Genomic DNA, 26714 nt, shown 5'->3' with positions numbered 1-26714 from the left:
GGAAATGCACCTCAGTGACAAAGACAGGCACTACCTCAGAATAAAAGGCTAGAAACCAATTTTCCAAGCAAATGGTCCTAAGAAAAAAGCTGGAGTAGACATTCTAATATAAAACCGAGTTTCAACCAGAAGTTATCAAGAAAGATAAGAATAAACATTTCATATTCATCACAGGAAGAATCAACCAAGATAAAATCTCAATTTGGAACATCTATGTTCCAAATGCTAGGGCACCAACATTTGTAAAAGAAACTTTACTAAAGCTCAAAGCACACATTGCCTGTCACATGATAATAGTGGAAGACTTCAACACCCCACTCTCATCAATGGACAGATTATGGAAACAGAAGCAAAACAGATACACAGTAATACTAAGAGAAGTTATAAATGAAATGGATTTAATAGATTTTTATAGAACATTTAATCCCAAAATAAAAGAATATATATTATTCTCAGTATGTCATAGTAACTTCTTCAAAACTGACCATATAATTAGTCACAAAACAGGCCTCAACAGATAGAAGAAAATTTAAATACTCCAGTGCATTCTATCAGATTACAAAACAGGCCTCAACAGATACAAGAAAATTTAAATACTCTAGTGCACTCTATCATATTCTATTTGATCAATGATAAAATCAACAGAAATCCCACATACACGTGGAAACTGAACAATGCTTACTCAATGATAACTTAGTTAGGAAAGGAATAAAGAGATTAATGACTTTTTAAGAATTTAATGAAAATGAGGGTACATCATAGCAAAACTTGGGGGACACATTGAAAGCAGTGCTAAGAGGAAAACTCATAGTTCTAAGTGCCTAAGAAAAAGAAACTGGAGAGGGCACACACTAAAAGCTGGACAACACACCTGAAAGCTCTAGAACAAAAAGAAGCAAATGCACCCAAGAAGAGTAGACAGAAGAAAATAATCAAACTCATGGCTGAAATCAACCAAGTAGAAACAAAAAGGACTATACAAAGAATCATCAAAACAAAGAGCTGGTTCTTTGAGAAAATCAACAAGATAGATAAACCCTTAGACAGACTAATCAGAATACACAGAGACAGTCTCCAAATTAATAAAATTAGAACTGAAAAGGGAGACATAACAATAGACATTGAGGGAATTAAAAAAAATCATCAGATCCTACTATAAAAGCCTATACTCAACAAAACTGTAAAATCTGGATGAAATGGACAATTTCCTAGACAGATACCAGACACCAAAGTTAAATCAGGATCAGATGAACAATCTAAACAGTCCTAGAACCCAGAAAGAAATTGCAGCAGGAATTAAAAAAAAAAAAAACCCATGCCAAAAGAAGCCCAAGACCAAACAGATTTAGTTCAGAATTCTATCAAACCTTCCAAGAAGACCTAACACCAATTCTCTATAAACTATTCCACAAAATAAAAACAGAAGGAACACTACCCAATTCATTCTATGATGCCACAATTATGCTCATACCTAAACCACACAAAGACCCAACAATGAAAGAGAACTTCAGACCAATTTCCCTATGAATATCAATGCAAAAATACTCAATACAATTCTGGCAAACCAAATCCAAGAACACATCAAAACAATCATCCACCATGATCAAGTAGACTTTTCCCCAGGAATGCAGGGATGGTTCAAATATATGGAAATCCATCAAAGTAATTCTCTATATAAACAAACTCAAAGGAAAAAACACATAATCATATCAATAGATGCTGAGAAAGCATTTGACAAAATTCAAAATCCCTTCATGGTAAAAGTCTTGGAAAGAACAGGAATCCAAGGACCATATCTAAACATAGTAAAAGCAATATATAGCAAACCACTAGCTAACATCAAACTAAATGTAGAGAAACTAAAAGTAATCCCACTAAAATCAGGGACTAGACAAGGCTGCCCACTCTCACCCTACCTATTCAATATAGTACTGGAAGTCCTAGCCAGAGCAATTAGACAACAAAAGAAGATCAAAGGGATTCAAATTGGAATGGAAGAAGTCAAAATATCACTATTTGCAGATGATATGATAGGATATTTAAGTGACCTCAAAACCTCCACCAGAGAACTTCTAACCCTGATAAACAACTTCAGCAAAGTTACGAGAAACAAAATCAATTCAAACAAATCAGTAGCCTTCCTCTTCTTAAAGGATAAGCAGGTTGAGAAAGAAATTAGGGAAATGACACCCTTCACAATAGTCACAAATGATATAAAATACCTTGGTGTGAGTTTAGCCAAGCAAGTGACAGATCTGTATTACAAGAACTTCAGTCCCTGAAGAAAGAAATCGAAGAAGATCTCAAAAGATGGAAAGATCTTCCATGCTCATGGATTGGCAAGATTAATATAGTAAAAATGGCCATCTTGCCAAAAGCAATCTACAGATTTAATGCATTCCCATCAAAATTCCAACTCACTTCTTCACAGAGATAGAAAGAGCAATCCTCAAATTCATTTGGAATAACAAAAAATCCATGATAGCTAAAACTATTCTCAACAATAAAAGATCTGGTGGAATCACCATCCCTGACCTCAACATGTACTACAGAGCAGTAGTGATAAAAAACTGCATGGGATTGGTACAGAGATAGGCAAAAAGATCAATGGAACAGAATTAAAGACCCAGAAATAAACCCACATACCAATAATCACTTGGTCTTTGACAAAGGTAATAAAACCATACAGTGGAAAAAAGACTGCATATTCAACAAATGGTTCTGGTTGAACTGAAGGTTAGCCTATAGAAGAATGCAAATCAATCCATTCTTATCTCTTTGTACAAAACTCAAGTCCAAGTAAATCAAGGACCTCCATATAAAACCAAACACACTGAAACTAATAGAAGAGAAAGTGGGGAAGAACCTAGAACACATGGGCACAGGGGAAACCTTCCTGAATAGGACACCAACAGCTTATATGCCAAGATCAAGAATTGACAAATGGGACCTCATAAATTGCAAAGCTTCTGTAAGGCAAAGGACACTGTCAATAGGACAAAACAACCACCAACAGATTGGGAAACGATCTTTACCAATCCTACATCTGATAGAGGTCTATTATCTAATATATACAAAGAACTCAAGAAATTAAACTCCAGACAACCAAGTAACCCTATTAAAAATGAGATACAGAGCTAAACAAAGAATTCTCTTTTTTTCAGTTTTCATTTTTTATTAGATATTTTATTTACACTTCAGATGCCATCCCCTTTCCCCATTCCTCCCGTTAGAAAATCCCTATCCCATGCCCCCTTTTAATTTTTGCATTTATACATTTTTTTAAAAAAAATGTTAATCATAGGCTTTATAAGTTTGATATTGTTCAATCAGAGGTATAACCCTCTACACAACCTAGATATATCAACTATCTTTGACTGGTGGAGATACATGAACATCTGCCTCGCTGTCTCCCCCCTCTTTCTCTCTTTCATCACCTAGCTTCTCCTCTCCTTCTTCTCCTCTTCTTACTCCTCCTCTTCTCCTTACTCCTCCCACCTTAGCTCCTCCTACATATCACCCTTCCTGTTAAAATGAAACTTTTCTCTCAAAATACAATTAGAGCATAATTATGCCAATTTGTACCCGTGAGGTACAAGATAGTCCTACTACCCAGTCCATCATTTTGTTGACTAACCAGAACCTCTGTCGTCTCTCCTAACTAAAACACTTAGTTCTGAACCTGGCTTTTTCCTTGGCTTTAGGATGAATGTTAGCTGACGATCATCCACTCAAATCTTTTCTCTCAAGGTAAATAGCCAGAATTGGCTATGAGGCTATAAGTTTTCAACCCTGTCAGAAATCCAGGCTGAGTTAACTATAATAGTGAAAAGCACAAAGCATAGCTTCTAAAACCTAGCCAATTTATAGAGACCTCTGAACACCTGGGCATTCCCTCTACTTCAAAACCTTGGAGCATCTGTTCTTCTGCCTTCTGGCCCAGGATCATCTGACAGATCTTAGTGCTGCAGAATTATTAAGGGCTGATACTCTGTCTAGGTAGATATAATCAGTCGACTATTCTGCAAGTGTGTCCTTTTCTGGACAGTAATTTGTCTGTAGATGGAAAGAGGCAATTCTTGTCTAGTGGCTGTCTCACCACAACTGGAGTAACTCCAAAGATGCTCAATTTCTTCTTAGAATTCAATATAGGAAGCTGTCAGGAGCAGACAGGTCTCTAATCAAAATGAACATTAATACAGAAATGTTTGTCACGTCAATTCTGTGGATTTCTGATGTTTTGAAAACCAACTATCCATGTAAGGTAATCTGGACTGTTGCCTGTTAACTCCACTCAGCTATCTCTAAATAAAACATAGGAAACACCCTAAGAATAAACTCCAAGCCATGAATTTGCTATAGTCCCTTAACTCACAGGCTGTCCATCTCAAATCAGTTTAAAAAAAGTTAAAGAAGGACTGGGTCTAAGCCTTGTATTCCTAAATGTGTTGTACTGGTACAATGCCTATGAGAGTAACAATATTCATCTCACTTTTATATCAATAAGAAGCTCGTACCTATGAAAACCTTAAAATTTGAAATCAAAGTAAATTGGTGCCACTTAAGAAATTATATCTTCATCTTGGTAATAATTGTACAGATTTCTACTAGTAGGTTATGGCTATGCAATAAATCCTAGCTAATCCTCTCTATTCCCACAAAACCACTACCTTTCCCTAGAAAGACAGCCCAACATTTATCACCTTAGTCCCCAAGCCCAGGGAATAGGGGTACTGACTCTTCATTAGCTTCTTCAAGCTGATTATGGGCGTTGAGATATTAGAAGAGGAATGGGGGGAAGGGCAAATTGGCAAGCCTCTGATGCTATGTCTTCACTGCCTCCAGATGGAATTCCTGGACCTCAGAGGTTTGAGCAGCTCTGCCCAGCTTGCTTGTTGAGTAGATACATGAAGGCTGATCATTCTGCAATATACAATTCTCAAAACAAATTTTAGTATCAAGATAGCTTTTTTTTTTAAAGAGGGCTGACATTTTATTAAAGATGTTGGTTCTAACCGCTTTTCTTTTCTTTCCCTTTTTATTGGATATAATATTTACATTTCAAATTTTATCCCCTTACCACATTCCCCCACCACCCAGAAACCCCTTATCCCATCCCTCTCTTCCTGCTTCGATGAGGGTGTTTACCCACCTACCCCCAATCCCCCTTCCCACCTTCAGATTCTCCCCCCCACACTCAGTGCTCAGCCTTCAGGGTACCAATGACCTTGTCTCCCACCTATGCCCAACAAGGCCATCCTCCCCTACATATACAACTGGAGTCATGTGTCCCTCCATATGTGCTCCTAGGCTGGTGGTTTAGACCCTGGGGAGCTCTGCTTGGTTGGTATTGTTGTTCTCCTCATGGGGCCACCAACCATTTAGGCTCCTTAAGTTTACTCTCTAACTTCTCCATTGGGAACCTTTGATCAGATTAATGGTTAGCTGCAAGTATCTGCCTCTGGCTATGTCAGACTCTGGGGGACCTCTAAGGAGACAGCCTTATCAGGCTTCTGTCAGCTTTCCCTTCCTGACATCCATATCAGCAATTATTTTTGGTGACTGCACATGGAATGAATACCCAGGTGGAATGGTCTCCATACAACTCCCCTTCAGATTCTGTCCCACACTTTGTCTCCATATTTGCTCCCTTGTGTATTTAGTTACTCCTTCTGAGAAAGACCTAGGCATCCTTACTTGTTCTTTCTTCTTCATGAGCTTCATGTCATCTGGTAGTTGAATCTTTGTTGTTTCAAATTTTTGGGCTAATCTCTGCTTATTAGTGAGTAACTACCATGTGTGTTCTTTTGTGATTGGGTTACCTCACTCAGGATGATATTTTCTAGTTCCATCCATTTACCTAAGAATTTCTCGAATTCATTAGTTTTAATAGCTGAGTAATATTCCATTGTGGAAATGTACCACATTTTTTGTATCCATTCCTCTGTTGAAGGGCATCTGGGTTCTTTCCAGCTTCTGGCTATTACAAATAAGGCTGCTATGAACATAGTGGAGCATATGTCTTTGTTATTTGTTGGGGCATTTTTTGTGTATATGCCCAAGAGTGGTATAGCTGGGTCCTCAGGTAGTGCTATGTCCAATTTTCTGAGGAACCGCCAGACTGACTTCCAGAGTGGTTGTACCAGCTTGCAACCCCACCAACAATGAAGGAGTGTTCCTCTTTCTTCACATCCTCTCCAGCATCTACTATCACCTGAATTTTTGATCTTAGCCATTCTGACTGGTGTCAGGTGGTATCTCAGGGTTGTTTTGATTTGCATTTCCCTGATGACTAAGGATGTTGAGCATTTCTTAAGGTGCTTCTCGGCCATTCATGTTTCCGCAGTTGAGAATTCTTTGTTTAGCTCTTTACCCAATTTTAATGGGGTTATTTTGTTGTTTGGCATCTAATTTCTTGAGTTCTTTGTATATATTCAATATTAGCCCTCTATCAGATCTAGGATTGGTAATGATCTTTTCCCAATCTGTTGGTTGCTGTTTTGTCTTGTTGACAGTGTCCTTTGCCTTACAGAAGCTTTGCAATTTGATGAGGTCCCATTTGTCGATTCTTGATCTTAGAGCATAAGCCATTGGTGTTCTGTTCAGGAACTTTTCCCCTGTGCCTAGGTATTCGAGGGTCTTCCCCAACTTCTTTTCTATTAGTTTCAGTGTGTCTGGCTTTATGTGAAGGTCCTTTATCCACTTGGAGTTGAGCTTTGTACAAGGGGATAAGAATGGATTAATTTGCATTCTTCTACATGATGACCTCCAGTTGAGCCAGCACCACTTGTTGAAAGTGCTGTCCATTTTCCACTGGATGGTTTTAGCTCCCTTGTCAAAGATCAAGTGACCATAGGTGTGTGGGTTCATATCTGGGTCTTCAATTCTATTCCATTGATCATCCTGTCTGTCTCTGTACCAATACCATGCAGTTTCTATCACTACTGCTCTGTAGTACAGTTTGAGGTCAGGGATGGTGATTCCCCTAGAAGTTCTTTTATTGTTGAGAATAGTTCTCGCTATCCTAGGTTTTTTGTTATTCCAAATGAATTTGTAAATTGCTCTTTCTATCTCTATGAAGAATTGATTTGGAATTTTGATGGGTATTGCATTGAATCTGTAGATTGCTTTTGGCAGGATAGCCATTTTTACTAAGTTAATCCTGCCAATCCAGGAGCATGGGAGATCTTTCCATCTTCTGAGATCTTCTTCTATTTCTTTCTTCAGAGAGTTGAAGTTCTTGTCATACAGATCTTTCACTTGCTTGGTTAGATTCACTCCAAGATATTTTATTTTATTTGTGGCTATTGTGAAGGGTGTCATTTCCCTAATTTCTTTCTCAGCCTGTTTATCCTTTGAATAGAGGGAGGCTACTGATTTATTTGAGTTGATTTTATATCCAGCCACATTGCTAAAGTTGTTTATCAGGTTTAGGAGTTCTCTGGTGGAAGTTTTAGGTTCACTTAAGTATACTATCATATCATCTGCAAATAGTGAAATTTTGACTTCTTCCTTTCCTATCTGTATCCCTTTGACTTCCTTTTGTTGTCTAATTGCTCTAGCTAGGACTTCCAGTACTATATTGAATAGGTAAGATGAGAGTGGGCAGCCTTGCCTAGTCCCTGATCTTAGTGGAATTGCTTCAAGTTTCTCTCCATTTAGTTTGACGATGGCTACTGGCTTGCTGTATATTGCTTTTGCTATGTTTAGGTATGGGCCTTGAATTCCTGATCTTTCCAAGACTTTTTAACATGAAGGGATGTTGAATCTTGTCAAATGCTCTCTCAGAGTCTAGTGAGATGACCATGTGGTTTTTTCTTTGAGTTTATTTATGTAGTGGACTACATTGATGGATTTCCGAATATTGAACCATCCCTGCATTCCTGGGATAAAGCCTACTTGATCTTGATGGATAATCATTTTGATGTGATGTTGGATTCGGTTTGTGAGAATTTTATTGAGTATTTTTGCATCAATATTCATAAGAGAGATTGGTCTGTAGTTCTGTTTCTTTGTTGGGTCTTTCTGTGGTTTAGGTATGAGCATAATGGTAGCTTCATAGATCGAATTGGGTAGTGTTCCTTCTGTTTCTATTTGATGGAATAGCTTGAAGAGGATTGGTATTATGTCTTCCTTGATGGTATGAAAAAATTCTGCACTGAAACCATCTGGCCCTGGACATTTTTTTGGTGGGAAGATTTTTAATGACTGTGTCTATTTCTTTAGGAGTTATGTGACTGTTTAGATGGTTTATCTGCTCCTTGTTTAACTTTGGTACCTGGTATCTGTCTAGGAAATTGTCCATTTCATAAAAAATATGGAACGCTTCACGAATTTGCGTGTCATTCTTGCGCAGGGGCCATGCTAATCTTCTCTGTATCATTCCAATTTTAGTATATGTGCTGCCAAAGCAAACACAAACAAAGAATTCTCAACTGAGGAAACTCGAATGCCCAAGAAGCACCTAAAGAAATGTTCAACATCTTTAGTCATCAAAGAAATGCAAATCAAAACAACCTTGAGATTCTACCTCACACAGTCAGAAAGGCTAAGATTAAAAACTCAGATGACAGAAGATGCTGGCAAGGATATGGAGAAAGAGGAACACTCCTCCATTGTTGGTGGGATTACAAGCTGGTACAACCACTCTGGAAATCAGTCTGGTGGTTCCTCAGAAAATTGGACATAGCATTACCTGTGGATCCAGCCATACCACTCCTGGGATATACCCAAAAGATGTTTCAACATATAACAAGGACACATGCTCTACTATGTTCATAGCAGCCTTATTTAAAATAGCCAGAAGCTGGAATGAATACAGATGTCCTTCAACAGAAAAATGGATACAGAAAATGTAGTACATTTACACAATGGACTACTACTCAGTTATTAAAAATGAATTCATGAAATCCTTAGGCAAATGGATAGAACTAGAAAATATCACCCTGAGTTAGGTAACCCAGTCACAAAAGAACACACATGATATGCACTCACTGATAAGTGGATGTTAGCCCAGAATCTCACAATACACAAGACATAACTCACAGACCACATGAAGTCCTAGAAAAAGAAAGACTAAAGTGTGGGTGCTTTAGTCCTTCTTAGAAGGAGTAACAAAATACTCACAGAAGCAAATATGAGACAATGTGTGGGGCAGAAAATAGAAGAGGGACCACATAGAGACTGCCCCACCTGGAGATCCCACACAATCACTATATGTAAACACTGTTGTGGATGTCTGAAATCGCATGCTGACAGGTGAGGAGGGCCTTGGTCCCTTGAAATCTGGATGCCCCAGAGAGGGGGAATTTAAGGGCAGGAAGGTGGGAGTGGGTGGATGGTTGATGGCACACACTCATAGAAATAGGAGGAGGGAGGATGGTCTAAGGGGTTTCTGGTGTTTGTGTGGTGGAGAATAGAGAAAGGGGTAACATCTGAAATGTAGATAAATAAAGCACCCAATAATAAAAACAAACAAAAAACAGATAATGGAACTGGCTATAGCAGTCAACATTGGAGACTTTTTAGCAGCAATTTAACATTACCCATATTAGGGGAATTCCTTATGCTTATCAAGGACTATTGAATGCATCCATGGAACTTTAAAACAATATCTTCATAAAATAAAAAAGGGGAAGATATATTCCTGTACATCACAAATTTATTTAAATCATGTTCTTTTCATTTTAATTTTTTTTAAAAAAAATTGGATGTCAAGGAACTTTCTGCTGAGTGTCTATGGCACTCTACAACTAGGCGTTCTTATGCATAGGTGAAAGAGAAGGATCCACTTACTGTTGTAAGGCATGATCCCAATCAGATATTACATATGGGGAACAGGGCATGTGTGTGTTTTTTCTGCAGGATGCTGATGGAGCATGGTGGCCACTAGAGCAATGAGTGAGACATGCTGATTCCAGGACAAAAAATGATGCTGACCTTTGAGCTTGCTGAGTGTCCTGACAATGGTGACTGGGAAGCTCTATTGGACATATGTTCCCAACCCACTGTTGCTTACCTATACCCCTGATGGGACAAGCTACCTTGCCTCAAGTTTTTATACCTTATGGAACAGAGAATCAAAAAGATAAGTTGTTATGCCTCTTGTATTGTTATTAACTGTGACTGTTATTCAGACTCAATCATGGACCTGGTCTAGAAATCAATGCAATATTGGAAATAACAGTCTTCATTTGGAAAGTCTGGTTCTGGACATTTTCAGAGACATATGTGGAAATTAGCTGTAGTTCTCTATGATGTTATGTTAGCAAGACATAATGTTGGGGTAGGAACTTGATTTCAAACAGGTCTTAGCACATGTGTTAAGGCTCATTTAATTATCAAGTTAAAATTACCTTTGTCCCTTCTACAGTATTTAATGTAAGTTTCATTGATTGTACACCTTCTAATTGTGTGGGGTCTTTTTAGAAAACAACAGCATGTCAGTTTAAAGACACTTACAGTGTATTTGGCATAATTTTAACACCTCTCTGGATGTTTTAACTTTATATAGTGTGCTTGTGAATTTCAAGAATGCTGCTCTGCTGAGCATTGATGTGGTAGATACTGCTAATAAAATTACCCATGGCCTGAGGTCAGTATGTCTATTTTGGTCAAACTTCAAGAACTGCATTTATAGCTTGATCATTCAAGCACTTTTTGTCATTGAAATACTTTTATACCTGTCCATTGTGTAAAAGCTTTTCTTTAACATCAACATGTTGGCAGCCAAAGTACATGGGTTGAAACTGAAAATGGACGCCCCCTCCCCCCCCCCCCAGACAGAGTTTTTAAATTAATAGGCTGGCAAGGAAAGGACAGATGGGTACGTTTCTGCACAGAGCCTTACCAACCTAAGATATAAGTGCATTGCTTTTGATAATGCATATTCTATGATGGGTAAGGAAGGCATTCTTGTCAGAATGGCCTAAGACATGCTCAGTATTGTTAATGAAAAAAGGGGGTGGGGAGAGGAAGAGAGTGTTTGGGGCTGCTTGGCAAGAATTTGGCATGGGCCAAGGACAAGGAAATGGGCTGCTTGGCAGGAATATGACATTGGCCAAGGACAAGGAAGTAGGCTTAAGTCATGAATATGACACTAATGTCAGATTCATAGAACAAAGAAGTAATTTCAATTAGGAATCTAAATCTTAGACTAGAACAAAAAAGTAATTTCAGGCAGGAATCTAAATGTTAGGCTAGAACAAAGAAGTAATTACAGACAGGAATCTAAATTTTAGGCTAGAACAAGGAAGTAGGCTTCAGACATGAAAATGACCTTGGGCTAGAATAGGGCAGTAGGCAGATAATTGGATTTAATGCCTTGCTTGTTCTTTGACTATTTGTATTTATTGTCTTGCTTGTTCCATGACTATTTGCATCTATTGTATTGCTACACCGTCAACCTAGAACTGACTTTAATACATGCATGTAATTAAAAAGGTATAAAGGAAAAAGGAGGAGGGGGATAGGATAGGGGATTCTAGGTAGGGGAAAATGGGAAAAGGGGATGGCATCTGAAATGTAAATAAATAAAATAACCAATAAAAAATTTAAAAAAATAAAAAAAAATCAAAGAAACATAGAGAAAGAAAAAAAATAAACACAACCATGAGCAAAACAGAACCACTTTGTAAAAAGGAGAAATTTAGTTCAAAAACCTCCATACAGACTAACTTATGGAATATTACTCAGCTATTAAAATAATGAATTTGAGAAATTCTTAGGTAAATGGATGGAACTAGAAAATATCATCCTGAGTGAGGTAACCCAATCACAAAAGAACACACATGGTATTTACTCACTGATAAGCAGCCCAAAAGTTTGAAACAACAAAGATTCAACTAACAGACCACATGAAGCTCATGAAGAAGGAAGAACAAGTGTGGATGCCTAGATCTTACTTAGAAGGAGTAACAAAATACCCAAGGGAGCAAATATGGAGACAAAGTGTGGGACAGAAACTGAAGGAGAGGTTGTATGGAGACCATTCCACCTGAGTATTCATCCCATGTGCAGTCACCAAAAATAGACACTGATATGGATGACAGGATGTGCATGCTGACAGCAGCCTGATAAGGCTGTCTCCTTAGAGGTCCCCCAGAGTCTGACATAGCCAGAGGCAGATACTTACAGCTAACCATTAATCTGATCAAGGGTTCCCAATGGAGAAGTTAGAGAGAAGACTGAAAGAGCCAAAAGGGTTGGTGGCCCCATGAGGAGAGCAACAATACCAACCAGCCAGAGCTCCTCAGGGTCTAAACCACCAGCCTAGGAGCACATATGGAGGGACACATGACTCCAGCTGTATATGTAGGGGAGGATGGCCTTGTTGGGCATAGGTGGGAGAGGAGATCTTTGGTCCCATGAAGGCTGAACACTGAGTGTGTGTGTGGGGAATCTGAAGGTGGGGAGGTGGGAGTGGGGGGGTAGGTGGGTGCACACCCTCATAGAAGCAGGAGGAGGATGGATGGGATAAGGGGTTCCTGGGTGGTGGGGGGAATGGGGTAAGGGGATAGAATTCAAAATGTAAATATTATTTCCAATAAGAGTTGAAAAAAAGAAAAGCTGTTAGAACCAACATCAAAATAGGAGAAACTTAGTTGATATGCCTCCATACAGAATAACTTAGAGAAAGAGATATAAGTCTCAAATAAACAATATCATTGGTGAAAAAGACTTCAAGGCTGATACCACTGAAATACAAATGATAAGAGATTTTGATAAGCATATAGATGCTAGGAATTTGGTAGCCTACTAGAAATTGACAGACCTGAGACATACACATCACATCTCACCACAATATGTTCATGAAAACACAAATCAGTGATGAAACTGGAGATATGACTCAACAGTTAAAAGCACACACTATGCTTGTAGAGGAGTGATGTTAGTTCCAGAATCCATACCAGGAAAACAAAGGCCACCTACAACTCCAGTTCCAGAAAGATTCAATGTATCTGGCTTTCATAAGAACCCAAATACACAGATACAAAGATATCAGACATTACACACAAACACACAAACACACAAAAACACAAACACACACCACAGAAGGAGAGAAAGAAAGAGGGAGAGGGCATAGGGAGAGGGGTGGGAGAAGGGGGAAAGGCAGAGGGAGAATTATACATGAAATGAAATTTTTCCAAAAAGCAATTAGACTAAATCTACAAGAAAAAGTTTTATTCTAAAGAAAGTATCACACACAGAGATTATTTTTGAGTTCTATTTAACTTTTAAGAAAGAGTAGACATGAATTCCATGAGCTGCAAGTAACCTTGAAGTAAATACTTGGAAAAATGCTAAAGAAGGTTGATGCATGCATATTTCCCCCAAGGTCCTCAGAACCAAGGACACAGGTGAGAATTTCTGCCAAATACCCACACCAGCTTTGATACCCACAACAACCCAGCTGACTTAGAAACTAACTCCCCTACCCTAGTATCCCCAGCTCCACCTTCCTTCTGGCCCAATTCCCCATCCAGGCCAGATCAAGGGCCTGGTCCATATACCTGCCCAAGAATGTTTGCATTCTTCCCAGGAGGTCCTAAGTGACCAAGGAAAAAGAAGTTATGCAGTAACCAGGGGCACAGGATGTCTGCTCTAACCAGAGACACTGGAGTCCCACCATAACCAGAGACAACACTGCCTACCTCCCAAAGGGAGGCAGCCTTAACACAAGCCACAGAGCTCTACCTGCCTACAAGGAGACCTGTTCCAGTCAGAGACATCCAGGACATTTAAAAACAGAGTGAACCAGATGGCCAGAGACAAGAGCAAGATCATATGAGACAGAACACAATACAATTTGGCACCATCAGAACCCAGGTCTCCCACCACAGCAAGTTCTGGATTGCATGAAAAGCAAGATAATGACCTAAGATCCCACCACATGAAGATAATAGAGGTCTTTAAGGAGGATATAAAGAACTCCCATGAGGAAATACCAGAAAACACATGCAGTTAGAAGCTCTTAAGGAAGAAACAAATAAATTCCTTAAAGAAATACAGGAAAATACAATCAAGCAGGAGAAGGAATTGAACAAAATGGTACAAGAACCAAAATTGGAACTAGAAACAATAAAGAAAACACAAAGGAAAGAAACCCTGGAGATGGACAACTTAGGAAAGAGATCAGAAGCTACAGATGGCAAGTATCACCAACAGAATATAAGAGATGGAAAAGACAATAATAAGCTTAGCAGATACTAAGTTACAGTTTTACAGTGGGGAACAGTCACCATGACCAAGACAAGTTTTATAAAGGACAAAATTTAATTGGGGCTGGCTTACAAGTTCAGAGGTTCAGTCCATTATCACCAAGGTGGAAGAATGGCAGCATCTAGGCAGCCAGGATGCAGGCAGAGCTGAGAATTCTACATCTTCATCTGAATGCTGATAGTGGAAGACTGACTTCCAGGCAGCTAGAACTATTAAAGGACTATTAATACTAGGGTATTAAAGCTCATGCCCATAGTGACACACCTACTCCAACAAGGCCACATCTCCAAATAGTGCCACTTCCTGGGCTAAGCATATATAAACCATAACAGATACCATAGAAATTATTGACATACTGGTCAAAGAAGATACAAAGTGTAAAAATCCCTAACCCAAAACATCCAGGAAATTCAGCACACAATGGAAAGATCAAACCTAAGAATAAAAGAAATAGAAGAAAGTAAAGAATCCCAGCTCAAAGGGCCAGAAAACATCTTCAAAATCATAGAAGAAAACTTCCCTAATCTAAAGAAAGACATGGCCATAAATGTACAAGAAGTCTACAGAACACCAAATAGATTTGACAAGAAAAGAAAATCCTCTCCTCACACAATAATCAAAACACTAAATGATCAGAACAAAGAAAGGGTATTAAAAGCAGTAGAGAAAAAGGCCAAATAACTTATAAAGTTATTTGACATACCTATCAGAATTACAGTAGACTTCCCCACAGAGTCTCTAAAAGCCAGAATATCCTGCACATATGTCATCCAGACCCTAAGAGAACATAAATGCCATCCCAGGATACTATACACAGCAAAATTTTCAATCATCATAAAAGGACAAACCAAGATATTTCATGAAAAAACAAATTTAAACAATATCTCTCTGTTAATACAACCCTACAGAGGATACTACAATGAAATCTCCAACACAAGGGGGTTAACTACTCCCAAGAGAACACAAGACACTAAATAGTTCACAACCAATCCAAAAGAAGAGAATCATATACACATAATCCCACCTACACCAACAACAATAAAAGGAACTAACAATCATGGACCCAATTCCCCAGTAGAAATACAGAGTATAACAAATTGGATATGGAAACAGAGTCTAGCATTTTGCTGCATAGTAGGAACACATCAATGACACTACCTCAGAATAAAGACTGAAAAAAAGTTTTCCAATCAAATGGTACTAAGAAAGAAGCTGCCATTCTAATATCCAATAAAATAGAATTCCAACCAAAGGCTATCAAACAAGATGGGGAAGGACACTTTATATTCATCAAAGAAAAAATTTACCAAACCAAGAGGAAATCTCTATCTAGACCATTTCTGCCCCAAATACAAGGACACCCACATTTTTTACAAGAAACACTACTAAAGCTCAAAGTACACATTGGAACTCACACAATAATAGTGGGAGACTTCAACACCCCATTCTCACCAATGGACAGATCATAGCAACAGAAACTATACAAAGACACAGTGAAACTAACAGAAGTTATAAATCAAATTGATTTAACAGATATCTGCAGACTATTTGACCACAGAACAAGAAAATAAACCTTCTCATCACCTTATGGTACATTAACCAAAGTTGACCATATAATCTGACATAAACACACCTCACCAGATACAACAATATTGTACTAATCCCATGCATTCTATCAGATCATCAAGGACTAAGGGTAGACTTCAATATAAAAAAAACAACAACTACAGAAAGCCCACATACTCATAGAAACTGAATAACAACTTTTCAATAACTTGGTCAGGGAAGAAATAAAGAAAGAAATCAAAGACTTTGTAGAATTCAATAAAAATGAAGACACTTCATACCCAAACTTATGGGACCCAATGAGTGCAGTGTTAAGAGGAAAATTCATAGTACTAAGTGTCTTCATAGAGAAATTGGAGAGATCTCAAACAAGCAACTTAACAGCATGCCTGAAAGCTCTAGAACAGAAAGCAGCAAACACACCCAACAGGAGGAGAAGGTAGGAAATAGTCCAACTCAGGACTGAAAACAACCAGTTAGAAACAAAGAGAGCTATACAACGAATTAATAAAACCAAGAGCTGGTTCCTTGAGAAAAATTAACAATATAGATAAACTCTTAGTCAAACTAACTAGAGGGCAAAGAGACAGTATCCAAATTAACAAAATCAAAAAAGAAAGGGAAACATAACAAAATAAATTAAGGAAATTTAAAAAAAACCATCAGAGCCAACCACAAAAGCCTATATTGTACAAAACTGGAAAATCTAGATGAAATAGATGATTTTCTAGACAGATACCACTTACCAAAATTAAATCAAGATCAGATAAACTATCTAAACAATCCTATACCCCCTAAGGAAATACCAATAGTCATAAGAAACCTTCGAACCAAAACCACCCAGTGCAAGATGATTTTAGTGCAGAATTCTACCAGACCTTCAAAGAAGAGCTAATACAAATACTCCTCAAATTATTCCATAAAACCAAAACCAAAGGAGCACTACCTAATTCATTCTATGAAGCCACACTTAATCTGATAATCACACAAAGACCAAACACAGAAAGAGGACTTCAGACCAATCTTGCTTATGAATATCACTATAAAAATTCTCAGTAAAACTCTCACAAACTGAATTAAAAAACACATCAAAACCATCATTCACCATGATCAAGTCGGCTTCACCACAGTGCTGCAGGGATGGTACAAAAATTCACTATATAAACAAACTGAAGGAAAAAAAATTACATAATCATCTCATTCAATGGTGAAAAGCCTTTGGCAAAATACAACAACCTTTCATATTCAAAGTCCTAGAGAGATTAAGAATTCATGGCACATACAATAAAAACATATAGCAAACCAACAGGCAACATAAAATTAAATGAAGCAAAAATTGAAGCAATTGCACTAAAATCTGGGGCAAGACAAGGTTGCCCACTCTCTCCCTATCTATTTAATATAGTACTCTTTTTGGGAGTGACCTTGCTATACATTAATTGCCTAAGTCAGCCATAGGCCTAATCCAGCCATATGTGCCTACTGACACAACATCTTGGTCTCTGTGGGAAAGTACTAGCCCTAGAACAGATGGCATAGATCTTGTAGACAGGGAGCCAAGGTGGGAAAGTACCAGCCTAGATAAGAACAAATTATCATAGATCTTATACACAGGTAGCTTTGGTGGGAAAGTACTAACTTAGATAAGAATAAATGACCAGTACATCTTATAGACAGGTACATAGTGAGCTGCTCCACCCCGCTTCTTCTGTGAACTCTTCAGCCAGCCAATATCCAGTTCTGAAAGACATCTGTACTCCTCTGAGAACACCTGAGCTCCCAGAAACAAAGAAGATCCTACCTTCTTCATCCCCCTCCCCACATCCTGCTTCTATGTGTATATAACACCTGTGTGGAAATATTAACATTTGACATCTTGATCAGACTCCAGAAAGGCTGTCTGTTTCTTGCATACCCTTGTCCCTGGGTTCTCTCTTCCAGGTCTTCAGATCCCAGTTCAATGCCCTGTGGGACTGTTGCATTCTGGCACCTCAAACAGGGACTCTGGAGATCGAGGAGGAGGAAATGCCGCTCTGCAGAGAAGGGTAAGCCTACTCCCGCCCTTTGTTTTGGAGCATTGAGGGTGACTGCCCAGAGTGCCTTTGCATTTCAGAGTGCTTTTTAGAGTGACTCCCAGAGGTACTCTTAGTGTGTGACTTCGCATTCCTCCGAGCACCCCAGAGACGAACCCCCAAATCTTGGCTTTGCATTTGGAGGGATGCCAGGATCCACCTGCCAGTGAGACAGTCCATGTAGAAAATCAGAGCAGCCAGTCCTTGAGGTAAAGCCATGGGGTGAGCATTTTCAAAGCAATCATTATTTGTGACAGTGCTCAAGGAGACCATCAGGACATGAGGAACTAGGGTTAAGAAAAAGGATTTAGAGAAATTTTTAGATTTTGTAACAGAAATTTGTCCATGATTCTCCCAGGAGGGAACAACTAATGAAAAATGGTGGCACCAAGTTGGTGACTGTATTATAGATTATTTTCAAACATTTGGACCTGCAAAAATGCCTGTTACAGTTTTTAGCTATTGGTCCCTTATTGATGACATTCTTAGAATCACCCCAGAATGGCCAGATACCCAGTACTTGATCTCCATAAGAGAATGGTCCCTTAAAGAGTCCCATTTTCCTTCCACTAACCTAACTTACACACTGCCTCCATCCCCTTTGAGAGACCAACCTTTACTTGCCCTGCCTTCAGTAGCCGGCGATGCCTTGGATAGGTCCATTCCCGAGTCAATCATTACTGACTTGGAAGTCTCTTCTGACCTTCTCCCCATAAAAAATACTTTCTCCAAAACCTCCCAATAATAAGCCCAAAGGAAGCCTCTATCCCTCTTTGTGCACCCTTGAGGATGCTGGCGATCTGCTGCCACCCACAGATGAAACGAATCTCTCTGGAGAGGCAGCCAGTTATGTCATAGTAACAGTGATTTATATGATAGGTTAAGAGGACTCCACGTGGTACAGAAAGAAGTGTGGACTCAGCTGGCCCACGCCTATGAACCAGGGACCCCGGAAACATCTCACGTGTTCCAGGTCGGGGACTGCGTCTACGTCCGGTGGCACCACGCCCAAACCCTAGATCTACATTGGAAGGGACCGTTTCTGGTGTTGCTGACTACCCCCACTGCTGTAAAAGTTGATGGAATATCAACTTGGATCCACACCTCTCATGTAAATCCAGCTCCAGAGGGACCACCGCCCAAGTGGACACTCCGACGCACTCAAAACCCGCTCAAGATAAAGATCCAAAGGAAGACTGTAGCTGACCAACATGATTCCACCTGAGGTACTCGTGGTTTGGGTCATGATCTCACTTCTGGAGGGAAGGCCTGGACTAGCCTTTGAGAGTAACCCTTATGCCCCCCAGAAGCTAACGTGGGAGGTCCTCTCACAAACTGGAGATGCTGTTTGGTCTATTTTCAAAGACAGCAGCCCCATATACCTGGTGGCCCGTGCTCACTCCAGATGTCTGCCAGTTGGCTGCAGTATTATCAACATGGGACATCCCAGACTATTATGCCTCTGGACGTAAAGGCCCAGGTGGAAACAGACTACCCAAGTGTGGTGGACAAAGATCCTGCTCCATACCTTGCAGCTGGGAAGTTATAGGAAATTCGGGTGTAATCACCCGCACCTTGTCCAAACTGAGACAGATCCCTCTATATGTTTGCCCCTGCAATGGGCTAACAAGAACAATGAAGTGCACCTGCGGGGAAATAAAGGAGTTCTATTGTGGTAGCTGGGGGTTCGAGATGTCCGGAGACACATGGTGGCATCCTAAATCTTCCTGGGATCTGATCGAAGTCACCCATGCAACTACTCAGAGTGGTTTGTCCAAAGATCAGTGCAATGGGCTCCCCCTGTCATCTTAGGTATACATGGAGTCGGGATGCACCCGCACAACTGGAGGTGGACTGGAGAGGGCCCTTGCACAGCTTTTACATGCAACCCAATATCAATCCAGTTTACTGAACCAGGAAAACGGGTCACTACAGACTGGATTAAGGGAAGAGCCTGGGGGCTTAGGTTATTCATGTCTGAATATGATGATGGACTTACTTTTTCTATTAGACTAAAGATTGAAGCCCCAGACTACACTGTAATAGATCCCAACACTGTCCTGCTGCCACCCCCAAATAGTAAGAGACCAGAACCCCCCCCCCTCCCCAGAGGCCTACCAAGTCTCCTCAGCCCACGGAACTCCCAACCCAAAGAGGTATGAAAAAAGAGACCCAGCCGAGTTCAGATGAGTCAGAGCCCAGGCTGGTCCAGATGATAGAACGGGCTTTTGTGGTGCTAAATTCTACTAACCCAGAGACCACTCAGGCTTGTTGGCTCTGTTATGATATAGCCCCTCCTTATTATGAAGCTGTGGGCCTTATAGGTAATTACTCCACCTCCCCCTCACCCACAGGCTGCTGCTGGACCTCTCGAGGTGCTAAGATCGCTCTAACAGCGGTCTCTGGACGAGGGCTTTGCCTGGGAAAGGTCCCACATACGCATTCTCACCTGTGTAACACCATCTTCCAGGTAACAACAGAAGACAGTGCTAGTTACCTACTTCCCCTGCCCCCAAGATGGTTGGTGGGCATGTGAGACAGGACTTACCCCGTTAACTCCAGGGTACTGCACCAAAACCAAGACTTCTGTGTCATGGTCCAATTAGTGCCTAGGCTAATATACCATCCTGAGAGTGATCTCTTAGACACCTGGGAAGGGGGATTCCTAAGGCCGAAGAGAAAACCGATTAGCACAACTCTTGCTGTTCTCTTAGGCCTGGGAGTGACTGCAGGAGTAGCTACTGGGGTAACAGCCCTGGCATTACAGCCTGAGTATTACCGAGGACTTAGAGAGGCTATTGATGTAGATATCCAGGCTATGGAAGAGTTGATCTCTAAGTTACAAGAATCTTTGGCTTCTCTGTTTGAGGTAGTCATGCAAAACAGGAGAGGATTAGATCTTCTTTTTCTCCAACAAGGCAGACTGTGTGCAGCCTTGAAAGAAAAATGTTGTTTTTACATAGATCATTCAGGAGTAATCAAAGACTTCATGGCCAAGGTCTGAGAAAGTTTGGCTAAAAGACAAAGAGAAAGGGAACAGAACCTGAGATGGTTCGAGTCATGGTTTAATAAATCTCCTGGGCTTACTACCTTGGTTTCAGCCATAATGGGATCCCTTATAATCCTGTTTTTATTACTCACCTTTGGCCCTTACATTATTACCCACTTGATTAAATTTGTCAAAGAACACTTTAGTACTCTTGCTTAGACAAGAATATCACACTGTACACCCAGATGATGATTCATAATTCCAAGATTGGAATTTGGCCATAAGAGAAAAGAAGGAAATGTGAGAATAAATTGTAAGAATGTAATTTTAGGTCACAGCATGAAAGATTCTTAGGTTCAAGTTTCAATTTACACTCAAGTGTTAGCAGCTCTGAGGTGAATCCAAGGGGCTCAAACAAACATTTCAAAAGAACAAAAGACCCAAGATAGAGGCAATAAAACACCTGGGTAAATGGAAGTCACTTAAAGGAATTTTCCCAGAGCGAGATACAGATGTAAATTGGGATGAAGACTGGATGGAAACCAGGCTTGGTAACTGATGTTTGAAATCTCTTTTCATTGTCCAAGAAGCAATTAACTGCCTTTGTGAACTTTATATATAAACCATCCTTTGTGGCCACTCGAGGTCCCTTCTCTCCTGAGAGCGGAGGGGCCCCGGTGCACCAGCCACTGTTATTCCACCTATTCATCAAATAAACCTCATGCAATTGCAGCGAGTCCCTTCCTGAGTATTTCTGGAGGAGTGCTTCCCGTGGGTATGGATCCTTAGAATCCAACAGTGCATATTAGCATACCAAAGCCCACCCTGGCCTCAGACTAACAAGTACCTACCATTATACATTTCAAAATCTTGGGTCCCATTCATGCCCTTCCCTTCCACAAGTTACTGGTCCTTCTTATAATCCATGTGTTTCACCTCCCTCCCCTTACTATTTTGCTCATCGATGGCATTCCCTGCTATGTTTTCTATCACTATGTTCTATCTTCTATCTCTTACCATATTGCTATCTCAACAATTCTGCTTCCTTAGCATTTGCTATGTCCAGTCTGCTTTCCTTTCTTTCTGTTCTAGACTCTTCCAGATACCACTAGATTCTTTTTCTTCTACTTCACAATAAAAATAATGGTCCCCAATAGAAGTTTCTTATGCTTATCACATGCTTCTTTTCTTGGTTTTCTCTGCTATCTTTAAAATTACATCTAATTAAAGATGTTTAGGTCTGTAAATATTCTAAATTCTTTTATATTCTTAAAAATGTTTGCAAAAATATAAATTTTATTTTAGAATCTGTAAGACCATTATGTAAATTCTCTTTATCTCAGGGTGTGTAAGTCCCTTGGGCATGATTTAAGACAAGGTTCATCAAAATCTTTACAAAGGTTACTTAAAACTTTTAACAAAATGATTAACAATAATGAATAATTAGCAATAAATTTTCTTTGTGTTTTATGATCCTAAATTTTCTATAAAATATTTGCAGAACATTCACTCAGAATTTGCAAATAATCTTGTCATAATGATTTGCTTACCCATTAGTGAATAGTATCACCTCTTTGTATCCCTATAGACAGATGGACACTTTTGATAGAGAAACGGTCATCAGAAAATTGCTTAATTTTCTCAAAGAGTTTTTTGTTTTCTCATTTCAAATTAGAAATCCAGATGACTGGGTCACATTAGCCTATAGGTCTGGATGTTTTCATACTCATCTTAGTAACCCTTCATATTCCTCATTCATTATTTCCATATTTTCAAACTTGATAGTCTCCCTTTTACCAGAACTGAGAGCATCCATTGATCATGCTTCTAGCTTCCAAAATCCTGCAGTACAGAAGAGTTTGACTTCTGGAAAAACTTGGGGTTCTGTCTTAGTTACTGTTCTAGTGTTGTGAAGAAACACCATGACAATGGAAATTTATAAAAAGAAAACATGTATTTGGGGCATTGCTTACAGTTTCAGAGAGTGTAGCCATAACCTGGATTCACTGGGAGCAAAGCATCAAGATGATAGGCACATTTCTGGAGCAGTAGTTAAGAACTTTAAACTTTTTCAAAAGAAAGAAAAAAAGAAAGAAAGAAAGAAAGAAAGAAAGAAAGAAAGAAAGAAAGAAAGAAAGAGAGAAACAAGAGAGAGACAGAGAGTGGAACAGAAACAGAGAGGCAGAAAGACAGACAAAGGAGAAATGGACAGGGACAGTGAGGATAGATATTGTAACAAAAATACTATTAAAATGTAAATCTAGAGCAGAGTGGGTAGGAAAAATATAAAATCCACAGAATTTCCATGAGGAAGCAAAAAGGTAAATTGAAGTCAAAATAAATAGGTAAAAATCACCTCAGGACAGTAGATAACAATGAAACTGGAAACAGGAAATTAGTATATGAAGTCAGAAAGCCAGAATCTTTCTTTGAAAAGATGAAAAGTTTGGCTGAGAGTTTATCTATCTTGTTGATTTTTTTCAAAGAACCAACTCTTGCTTTGGTTGATTCATTGTCATCTTTAAAAGATTGGATCCACAATTCTCTTCTTGTGGTTCAGTTTCTTTAGCATGTACAGGGCTTGCTGTACCAAGATAACTGGGCTCTTGTACAGCCATGTTGCTCTGGCTCTTGTTGATTGTGTTCTTAAGCTGTTCATTAGGGATCTGGTTTTTTTTCTGGTGTTGGCTGCATGATCCTAATGACAGCAGGCATCCTCAAGAATGCAGAGGGAGCAATGTGCTAGAAAGTGGAGTTCAGGGCATTGACACTGCTAGCTTGCCTCAAGCAGACCCTCAACTGGCAAAATAATGGTAGAATAGTTTTCTACCTTGGTTGTTCTTGGGCATCCTGCAGAACTGCACTGGGAAGCAGAGTGCTTTTGGGATCCCATAAGTCTTCTCAAAATGGCAAGGCAAGCTCAGAGCCAGACAATGCAGGTTTGCACAATTCATCTCTATTGACTGTGCCTCAGTCAGATAAGACTAAGAAGGGATTGGAGGCTCAGGGTTCCAAGCTGGTTGTTCTTGGGCCTGCTTGGTCCTTGCTATTGACAAGTGACTGAGGAGTCTCTGCTGTTTGTCAAGGACAAGATTACTACCTCCATCAATAACAATGCTGGAAAAATAAGATTTGTTTTTAAGTACTTATTCTGAAAATTGTTATTTGCTTTTCTTAGACAAGAATCATGTAATGTCACATTTAGGAGCCTCAGGTGTTTCTCCTTATCAGGAGACTGGAAAGTCCCTGTTGCTAACTTTGAGGCCTTTAGACTTAACTATGGGATATTTGAAGGTCAAGGTTTACAGTTGCTTCCCCTCCAATTCCTCTGCTATAAAGTCATCACATACCCCTGCTATCTTCATGTCCTCTTATAAAAGAAAACCATTGAGTACACTCAATACTGCCTATATGGGTATAGGAATGGAACCATCTGTTATAGCATCTTTGAAGTTAAACACTTGAAAAAACTGATTCCTCCTCTCTCAGGAGCCTTGAGTCACCAATAGCTCTTCAGGTAGGGGGAGAACTCTATGAGACCTTCTTTTATCCATGCTGGGCAAATGCCTGGCTTGAACTTGTGCAGGTCTTTTATATACAGTCACAGTCTGCAGGTTCACATGTGCAACAGCACTGTTAAGTCTACAAGTACTTTGCTATGGCAAAAGACATTGTCAATAGGACAAAACAGCAACCAATAGATTGGCAAAAGATCTTTAACAACACTACATCTGATAGAGGGCTATTATTCAAAATATACAAAGAACTCAAGAAGATAGGCTTCAGAGAACCAAATAACCCTATTTTAAAATAGAGTTCACAGAATTCTCAACTGAGGAATCTCAAATGGCTGTGAGTAACATAAAGAAATGTTCAACGTCCTTAGTCATTATGGAAAAGTAAATCAAAATGACCCTGAGATTCTCCCTCATACCAGTCAGAATGGCTAAGGGCAAAAACTCAGGTGACAGCAGATTCTGGCAAGGATGTGGAGAAAGAGGAACACTATTCCATTGCTGGTGGGAATGCAAACTGTTAAAACCACTTTGTAAATAAATCTGGTGGTGCGTGAGAAAAGTGGACACAGTACTACCTGAAGACCCAGCTATACCACTACTGGGCACATACCAAAAGATGCTCCAACATATAAGAAGGACACATGCTCCACTATGTTTACAGCAGCATTATTTACAATTGCCAGAAGGTAGACACAACCCAGATGTCCCTCAACAACATAATGGATCACTGATTCTTTGTATTGTTCTCTTTGTTAATTGATTTCTGCTCTGGGTCTGAGTACTTCCTGCCATCTACTTCTCTTAAAGGTGTTTGTTTCTTTTTGTTCTAGAGATTTCAGAAGTCTTGTTAATTTGCTAGTATGTGTTGAGGTTTGCTCTGTTGTTATGTATTGTAATGCTAAAAACTGCCCCACTCAAGGCCTGGTTGCTCCCAGGGATGAGAGAATCCACATGTACTTTGGTCCATATTTTAAAACCACCTCTTTAAAATAAAGACATCATAAATTGTTCAGGTAAATGTTTTATATCTAAGAAGATATTTTAAGTTAATAATATAAATTGAGATAGAAATTGATTTAAATACAGAAAATACAGAATTGTGAACTCACCAGAATACGACAGATAATAAATCATGTTCTCCCAAGTTTCCTAGTACAAACAGACTGGAATTTTAAAGTATAACTGTTACATAATAATTTTCATAACTGTTTCTACTAATTTTCATAATTGTTTCTACTCTATGTTGTCTCTGATTTTTTAAATTCTTTTTATGTAGACAAAAAAAAGAGAAAAATTGTTGAGGTTTGGCATTTTTCAATGGACTGTAATGCTAAAATCTGGCCCCCAAGGACTGGTTGCCCTCAGGATAAGAGAATCTGCATGTATCTTCCTCCATACTTAAAAACTATTGGTTTTAAAAAAGATGCCGATAGCATATAGCTGGGCAGAACAGAGAAAGGTGAGGGTTCAGTTCCTTATCATGGGTTCTGAGGAGGACCACGAGGGGAGTAAAAAGAAGAGAGAAGGTAGAGAAAAGAGAAGATGCCATGGGGTAGCTGAATCATGAAAACATAACCATGAGGTCTGGCCAATTGGAGTTAAGAACAGCCAAGATGGAACATAGCAAGTTATAACTTGGGGTCATTGATAAAGAAGTAGATACTAATGGCTTAGAGAGTAGATATCTGCACAGCTCCAATGGTTTAGATGTTTACCATAAAAATAAGGCTTTGTGTCTTTTATTTGGAAGCTGAAGAATCAAAGTGGACGGTTGAAACTCCCAAGTGAGATTATATACTTAATGCAAGCCTGAGATGACCCCAGGTTCTTAAGGAAGGCACTTAGTGCTGTGACCTGTCTTCTTAGCACAGTTTCCATTGTCCTGAAAGTTTAGGTATGTTGTGTCTTCATTTTTATTGAACTCTAGAAAGTCTTTAATTTTGATCTTTCTTTCTTCTTTAATCCCGTGGTCATTAAGTAGAGAGTTGTTCAGTTTCTATGAGTTTGTAGATTTTCTGTTGTATCTGTTATTGTTCAAGTTGAGCTTTAATCTATGGTGATCTGATAAGATGCAGGAGTTGCTTCAATCCTCATATTCGTTGAGACTTCTTTTGTGACAGATGTAAGGTCAATTTTGAAGAAGGTTTCATGAGGTGTGGATGAGAAGGTATATTCTTTATTCTTTAAGCAAAATGTTCTGTAGATGTTTGATAAGTCCATCTGAATCATTAGCTCTATAAGTTTTACTGTTTCTTTGTTTAGTTTCTGTCTCAATGACTTACCCATGGGTGAGAATGGAGTGTAGAAGAATCTCACTATTAATGTGTGGGGTTTGATCTGTGATTTAAG

The 26714-nt window shown here is 39.3% G+C and overlaps 1 non-coding gene and 1 pseudogene across 1 annotated transcript; one reads left to right on the top strand and one right to left on the bottom strand.

Moving 5' to 3' along the window:
• Positions 1 to 8311: 8311 nt before the first annotated feature.
• On the bottom strand, positions 8312 to 8418 carry LOC117702050 (U6 spliceosomal RNA). The gene has a single exon (XR_004605957.1). It is a non-coding gene; the product is annotated as a U6 spliceosomal RNA (small nuclear RNA).
• Positions 8419 to 19687: 11269 nt separating this feature from the next.
• Positions 19688 to 26714, top strand: part of LOC117695038 (mas-related G-protein coupled receptor member B8-like) — an 83331-nt pseudogene continuing 76304 nt past the window's right edge.

The sequence above is a fragment of the Arvicanthis niloticus genome, chromosome 1 (genome assembly GCF_011762505.2).
Source record: "Arvicanthis niloticus isolate mArvNil1 chromosome 1, mArvNil1.pat.X, whole genome shotgun sequence".
NCBI lineage: Eukaryota > Metazoa > Chordata > Mammalia > Rodentia > Muridae > Arvicanthis > Arvicanthis niloticus.
Note: the sequence above shows the minus strand (reverse complement) of the source record. Positions and strands in the feature narration are given on the sequence as shown.